The sequence below is a fragment of the Sus scrofa genome, unplaced genomic scaffold (assembly GCF_000003025.6).
Source record: "Sus scrofa isolate TJ Tabasco breed Duroc unplaced genomic scaffold, Sscrofa11.1 Contig1726, whole genome shotgun sequence".
Lineage (NCBI taxonomy): Eukaryota > Metazoa > Chordata > Mammalia > Artiodactyla > Suidae > Sus > Sus scrofa.
Window position 1 is genome coordinate 14,274 of NW_018084936.1, and position 7,986 is coordinate 22,259.

Sequence of the window (7,986 nt, forward strand, 5' to 3'; positions counted from 1 at the left end):
TGCCTGCTTTGCCTGCTTCTTAGTTTTCATTTCTATGAGACCTCCAGAAGCATGAATTAAAATGTGTTTCTTTTTTTCATGTGAATCTGTTTTGCATCAGTTTTATTATTCAGCCATAAGAACTCATAAGGACTAAAAGAGGAAATACTCCCCTCTCCAACATTATAAATAACTTTAGTTTGAAGTAAGAATTGTATCAAAGCAAAAAAATGGGGTATCCCATTTGCCTATCATCTAAGATAGTTTGTTTACTGTTATGATAGCAATCACTATGAAAAGGAAAAAAAAAATGTGTCCTATGGTATTTGAGGCATAACAGTAATTCACAGAGGAAGACACACTAACCTTGTTGTTATAATGGGTTGCTATGATCACAAGGGAGAGCTGGAAGACCATTACGAACTCACCTCTCGATGCCTTAGTTTTTGCATGGCTGATATTACTTCCTTATTTCTTAAGGTATAGATCAAGGGGTTTAGAAGAGGGGTAAAAACAGTGTAAAATATTGAGAGGACCTTGTCCACTGGGAGGTTGTTAAAAGGCCAGGCATAAATGAAAATGCAGGGCCCGAAGAAGAGGGTCACCACAGTTATATGGGCAGTCAGGGTGGCCCTTGCCTTGGCCATGCCCGCTGAGGAACGCCGCTGCACAGTAACCAGGATGACTGTGTAGGAGATCAGCAAGAGCACAAAGGAGCTCATGGCCATTAGACCACTGTCTGAAAGCATCAGGACCTCAAGAGTGAAGGTGTCTGTGCAGGCAAGTTTGATAACCAGGGGCAAGTCACAGAAAAAACTGTCCACTTGGTTGGGTCCACAGAATGGAAGGTTTACTGTGAAGACCAGCTGACTTACTGAGTGCAGAACCCCAATGAGCCAGGAACCCACCACGAGGCTGGTGCACCTGCGCTCACTCATGATGGTCGCATAATGCAGGGGGCGACATATGGCTACATATCTATCATACGCCATGGCCACAAGGAGCATCATCTCACCACCAGCAAAGACGTGCAGGAAGAATATCTGGGCCATGCAACCCTCAAAAGAGATGGTCCTGTGCTCCTCAAGGAAGTCAACAATCATCTTGGGGGTGGCAAAGGTAGACAGACATACATCAATGAAAGAGAGGTTACTGAGTAGAAAGTACATGGGTGTGTGCAGGGCGGGTTCAGAGATGACTGTGAGCACAATGAGGAGGTTCCCCAGCACAATGGATAAATAGAAAAGTGTAAAAATGCAAAATAGAAAAGTTGTAGCTCTCGAGGACCTGAAAGACCGTGCAATACAAATTCAGTCACTCCTGATTTATTTTCTTGATCCATGATTTCAAATTGCTGAAATTGGATCAGAAATGTTCCTGTAAAGTGAAATGGAAAAGCATCGTAAGATTGGGAGAGTAAATGACCAAAGCCAAGCCAGGTATCACATTGTATTCAACACACTTATGTTCCTCATTAGCACACAAAATACACATTGCATACAATCATTTATTTTGTCATGACTGGATAACCTTGGCTTTCATCTCTGCATCTGAGCATGATAGTTTTATTCTAAAAACAGAAGTTTACCTATCATCTTACAATTTTTAAATTCCTGAAATTAGAAAGAAAGTCTAGGGTCATACTGACAGTTTTCAAAAGCTATCTCTTGTAATTCTTAGCAGTATGACCTTGGGCAAGCTAATTAAATTCTCTGTGCTTCAGTTTTTGTACCTGTAAATTGGGGGAAATAATACAATGTGGCTCAGAGGTTTGCTGTAAGGATTAAAAGAGTTACAGGTATTCCCTGCTTATTCAAAGTTTACTTTATACCACTTTGCTTTTACTAAAGACTTACATTAGCACCTGTTTTCAATAACTGAAAGAAATCCAAAGAGGGTTTTTGCTTTTTGAAAAAAGGTAAATAAAATGTAACCATAGGGATCAGCGAGATTTTTTTTTTTTTTTTTTTTTTTTTGTGGTGCTGCATTACATACCATGTGACTGTAAGAATAAGCTTAGAATAAACATGGCTGGGTCTGCAGGAAAGGTCCTGAAGTTCAATACCATATAGAAAAAAGAATTCACTTCTAGAATATTAACAGGGAGTTCAAACATGGAGAAACAAATTCAATCTCATTCACAGAATGGAAAATACAGACAATTATATTAAAGTAGTTTTTTTACAGACAGCTATTTGAAGTGGCAGAAGTATTAAAACTTACATGAGTCACTACTCATTTGCCATATAGACTCACTAAGCAAATTGGAATTTGTCCAGTCTTTTTATTTCATAAGTTCCACACGAAGACACTGAGTTATCATGACAATACGAGAAATATGTTCTTCTCAGATGGCTTGCAATACTTCTTGTACTTTATACTCTATTTAAAAGGAGGAGAAAGTGAAAATGTACTTCTCATTGATGAGTAACTTTGCCCCAGTGGGGCCATTGCTAACAAGCCCTTTCATGTTATGGACTAACAAATAGCATTTCTATCTAGGGATTCACACTTCCAAAAAACATGCAAAAATTACCATATTGTAAAGGTATAAATCACCTAGGCAAGAGAAAATATATCCTTTCTTTCTTCTTTTCCCAATTAAACATAATTCAGAAATGTCTACAAATTCAGTTTCTACCAGAATAAGAATTTTAAAATGAGCAAGACAAAGTGCTTATCTGTAAGTAGCCTGCAATTTAGAAGGGCAATTAGAAATAAACAATGAAAACATACAAAGGAAATAGAAGAGCATGCATATTTTAAAAGAAGTAACAAAATTACATAGGTGTTCAACCTTGGGACAGACTGTTTTCTGTTGGAAAGATCAGGAAAGGAAGAAGTACAAAGAAGGAAGAGGAGGGTCAAGGAAAAGGATGAGGTAAATACAAAAGGGACGGGAGACAAAATATAGTAATCATAAATGGCCTTAAATATGATATAAGATTTTGAAAGGCAGAGATAATGAGTGAAGGAAGATGACACAGCTCGTGGACTGTGGCACCATGAGTGCCCATAGAGATGCCTACCTGCTGCTGCCCTCTTTGCCTGCCATGGACCCTTCAGGGTTGGCCAAAAACCCAGGGCTCCAGGAAGGGTGCACCAGATGGAGGAGGTGCAGAATGTCGACAACCAGCCCCCACTTATGCTGAATCAGTTATTCATGAAGATTCTGTTTCAATGACTCAAGGAGAGCCCTTGAGTCTCCCTTGTCAGAAGGAGCTAGTGGGGGCTGTGATGCATCCCAGTGAGGTCTTCTGCTCAGTTCCTGGAATACTGTCCCTTCTCAGTTCTACATCTAAATACAAAGTGACCATTGCTGAAATCCAGAGGCGACTATCCTGCCTGCGTGCTTAAATGCCTCTTTACTGGGAGGTGTTCTCCGAAGAGCCAAATCTAAAAATGGTAGCTGGTCCTTGCACTAGAAATTGGACAAGATTGGGTTGAATCTTTCTGCTCACATTAACCCTCCTGATGTCTTTAGTAGAAGGTTAGGCTGATCATTTGGCCTGGGACGTTGTCTCTGTCTTCGAGGCAGAATTTCCCAGTAAATCCATGGCCAAATATTTAACTGGACCTCATCTCAGAAGATGGACTGAGATGGCAACTGGGAAAAACATGCTGCTGGCCACACAGCCAAGTGTGTAAAGAATTCATGAAGCCTATCAATCAAGAGGGGACTCCAAAAGAGAACAACTGGCCCACCCCAGTACTGCTCATCTCATATCAGCCTGACTACCTGTGGGTTTGGCAGCCACAGGTAATCAGTGGCATCTGTGCCACTGTGGCTGTTGTGCAGAACTATGCAAAAGATGTCCTAACAGTCACAGATAAATCAGGTATGAATCCTGAAGACTAGAGTCCAGCCAATTCTAGCAAAGCCCTGGGGAAGATGGAGAAACATAGGAAATAAAATGGGCATGAACAAGGGCCAAAGAGTTTGGAAGGAAACGGACTCCAAATCCATTCTCAACCAAAACAGCCTGAAACCCCTCTTGCCTGGGAGACAGAGTTTGTTATCCACATTTCCATTAGAAAGGGATCCATTTTCAAATCTAAACATCTCCTCCTGGATTCCTTGTATTTCTCTAGAGAGCACTGAAGTGCCTCCTTAACTCTGGATGAGATGACAGGTACTGGTTCTTTATACATTAAGCTTATATCTTATTTTTTGAGCCTCATTCTTCCTTTTTCTGAACGTGGTGCCACAAGTTTTTGAACCTTTTAAATAAATTCCCTGGGCTAACAAAAACACACATTCAGCTGTTGAAATGTCAAATTCATGTGATTCATATCAACAATAACTTGCAGGGTTAAGGTAAAAGTATTTATGTACCTTCTTCAAGTCTATTCCTATACCCTTAGGAGGAAAAGATTCTCTCTGCTGAGCAACTGGTTAATAGGTGGCATCTGACACACTTTTACACCTTGCTCAAGGGGGCTCTTTGGATTTTACAAAACTTATACAAACAAAGCCTGCTGATGATTTTATGTTTTTCTTAAAAAAATGCAAAAAAAACCAAAAAACTTTGAAAGTTAACTCCTCAAATTGGACTCACTTTGAAAAAAGACTTGTTCCTTTAAGGTATGGAAAGTTTATTTTGCATGTTTATCTCACATCTAGGTGTTTGGGGGAAACTTGAAAAGGGTAGGAATGAAGTTTTGGATTATTTTGTTTTGTTTTGTTTTTTTGTTGTCTGTCACCCCAAGTCCTAGAGGAGGCTCTGCATTTTGAGAAACTACTGAATATACAGATTGTATTTATGCATAATTTAATGGGGTCTATAAATATGGGTGCACCTCTTATGACTTCTTGAGAAATGGGAGTCAATTTTAATATTAACTATTAAATGTGTCAGGGTAAACTAAGTCTTAGCTGTAGGTTTTAGTCATATGTACACAAGGTATGAAGAATTAAGAGGAAGCATCCTGAGCTCTGTTCTTGACACAGAAGACTCTATTTAACTGAAGCTCTCTGTTCACAGAGCAGTAACTTTGTCTCATTCCTGTTAGGCTGACCCCAAAGATGAGTGTGAGGTAGAGTGTGTGCAGATGAAAATGGAGTTTTGGAATTTAAATCCTTGCCTGTAAACATTCCCCAAATAATTGTCATAAATATGAAACCTGTATAATAAAAGTCTTCTTAATTTAAGGAAAAAAAAGAAAGACTTTCTGTATTTAGCAATACAGGGATCAGTAGTGACCCTGGAAGAATTGATTTTAGTGGAATATGGAGTTGAAAGCCTGATTGGAGTAGGAATAGAGAACAAAGAATGAGATAATAGAGACAGTGAGTATGAATAATCCTGCAGAAGTTTCACAACCTCTGAAACAGAAGAAAAGAAATGACATATTAGAAGAGCAGAAATCAGAGTTCCCACCATGGCTCAGCAGAAACAAATCTGACTAGTACCCGTAAAGACACAAGTTCAATCACTGGCCTCACTCAGTGGATTAAGGATCCGGAATTGCCGTGACCTGTGGTGTAGGTCACAGACGCAGCTCAGATTTGGCATTGCTGCATCTGTGGTGTAGGCCAGTGGCTACAGCTCTGATTCGACCTCTAGCCTGGGAACTTCCATATGCCAAGTTGCAGCCCTAAAAAGACAAAAAAAGTTTAAAAAAAAGTAAAAATAAAAGAGCAGAAATCAATGAAACTGAAAATAGAAAACTATCAAGAAAATCAATGATACTAAAAGCTGGTTTTCTGAAATAGATTTTAAAAAATGATAAATATCTACCTTCACTGACAAAGACAATAAAAGGAAGAAACTAATTATCAATTGCAAGAAGAAAAGAGGGGAATATTACTACTAACCCTAATGGACTGCACAGATATTAAAGAGATAATAAATGAATGTGATAACCACTTTACATCAAGAAATTAGACAGCTTAGGTAAAATGAACCAATTCTTTGAAAGACACAAACTGCCAACTCATTCAAGGATCAGTAGATACTTAAATAGCCCTGTATCCAATAAAGAAATAGAATTTGTACTCGAAAATCTCTCCCAAATGAAAACTCCAGTGCAAGATTATTTCATTCGTGAATTCTACCAAACATTTAAGAAAGAAATGAGTTCTAAACAATCTGTCAGAAAATGGAAGATTAAAAACTTCCCAACTCATTTTATGAAGCCCAGCATTAATTCAATACAAGAGCAAAGCAAGTATATCACAAGAAAATTATAAATCATTGTCACTCATGAATACATATGTAAAAATCCTCAGATAAATAAACATTAACATTAGCAAATCTTATCTAGCAATACATAAGTGCAATAATATATCATGATGAACTGGGGTTTATCTGAAGAATACAAGTCTGGTTCAAACTTAGTACAATTCAAGAGTTCCCTGGTAGCCTAGTAGTTAAGGATTTGGCATTATCATTACTGTGGCTTGGGTTCGATCCCTGGCCCAGGAACTTCTGTACACTGTGGGTATGGCCCAAAATAAATAAACAAATACAGTTCATTACATTTACAGACTGAAGAAGAAAAATGAGACCATCATCTCAAAAGATAAGAAAAAAAGAGAGAAGCCTAAATAACATCTATTCACAATAAACACTCTCAACAATATAGGAGTAGAAGGAAAATCCCTTAATCTTTAAAAGATATCTTAAAAAACAACAACAACAACAATTCTTATCATACTTGATGAAAGACTGAATGCTTTTCCTTTAAGATTACTAACAAAGCAATGATGTCTTCTCTCACCCCTGCTATTCAACATTATACTGAATGTCTTAGGCACTTTATTAAGGAAAGGAAAAGAAATAAAAGGCATAGATGGGGAAAATATGAGATAAAACTATACACCTAGCAGGAGGCTAAATTTAAAAGATAAATCATACCAACTTTGGGTGAATACATGCTGGAACTGCAACTCTCCAGGAAATGTGAGAATGTTAGAATGATGTAAGCCTTTGGAAAGCAGTTTGGCCATTTCTTTAAAAAGTTTAACTTATGCACCTATAATATGATCTATGTATTTCTTTCCTAGTTATTTGTCTTTAAAGAAAAAGAAAAGGAAGGAAGAAGGAAGGCAAGAAGGAAGGAAGGAAGAAAATGAGTTCCCATATGGCAGAGCAGATTGAGGATCCAGCATTGCTGCAGCTACTGCTCAGATTCAATCCCTGGCCTGGGAACATACATATGCCACAAATGTGGACCAAAAAATAAAAATAAAAAATAAAAAAAGAGAAAGAAAGAAAATATATACTTATACAAAGATTTATGTACAAATGAGCAGCTATATTTGTAGTAACCAGAAGCTAACCAAAATACAAATGTCTGTCAATTATGAATGGATTAAATAAACTATAAATGTGTATACATCCATACAATGGAAAACTACTCGGCAATAGAAAGGACAAACTATTGATATATGCGACAAAAATGAATGAAATTAAAATTTTCACACTGAGTGAAAGAAATCAGATCAAGAAATAACAAAAATATAATACACTGGGAGGAGTAAAGATAACTTCTGGATGCTATGGGTATGTTATTTTATTGTGATACAGTTTCACTGGCATATAAATGTGTCAAAATTTATCAAATCATGCATTTTGAATATGTACCATAGGACTCAATAATCTCCTAGGAACTTATTCAAGATAAATGAAAATTTACGTTCACACAAAAGCTTAATGTGTGTGAAAGTCTATAGCAACTTTGTTGATAATCACTAAAAATCAGAAACCACTCAAATATCCTTCATCTGGTAAATGGATAAATAAACTCTTTACATTTATACAATGGAATACTATTTATCACTAAGGAACTATTGATTCATGCAACAATCTTTATAATACATTTTTCTAAGTGAAAGAACCTAGACCCAAAAAGCTACATTCTTTAAAAAAAAAACAATTTATTGGAGTGTAGTTGATTTACAATGCATGTTAGATTTAGGTGTACATCAGTGTGAGTCAGTTTTACATATACATATATCCATTTAACATACATACACTATACATATAAAACAGATAACTAACA

General features: G+C 37.1%; 2 pseudogenes; one reads left to right on the forward strand and one right to left on the reverse strand.

The window, feature by feature from the left end:
* Positions 1-395: 395 nt before the first annotated feature.
* LOC110258251 lies at positions 396-1,321 on the reverse strand (annotated as a pseudogene).
* Positions 1,322-2,957: 1,636 nt separating this feature from the next.
* On the forward strand, positions 2,958-3,892 carry LOC100152923 (annotated as a pseudogene).
* Positions 3,893-7,986: the final 4,094 nt, after the last annotated feature.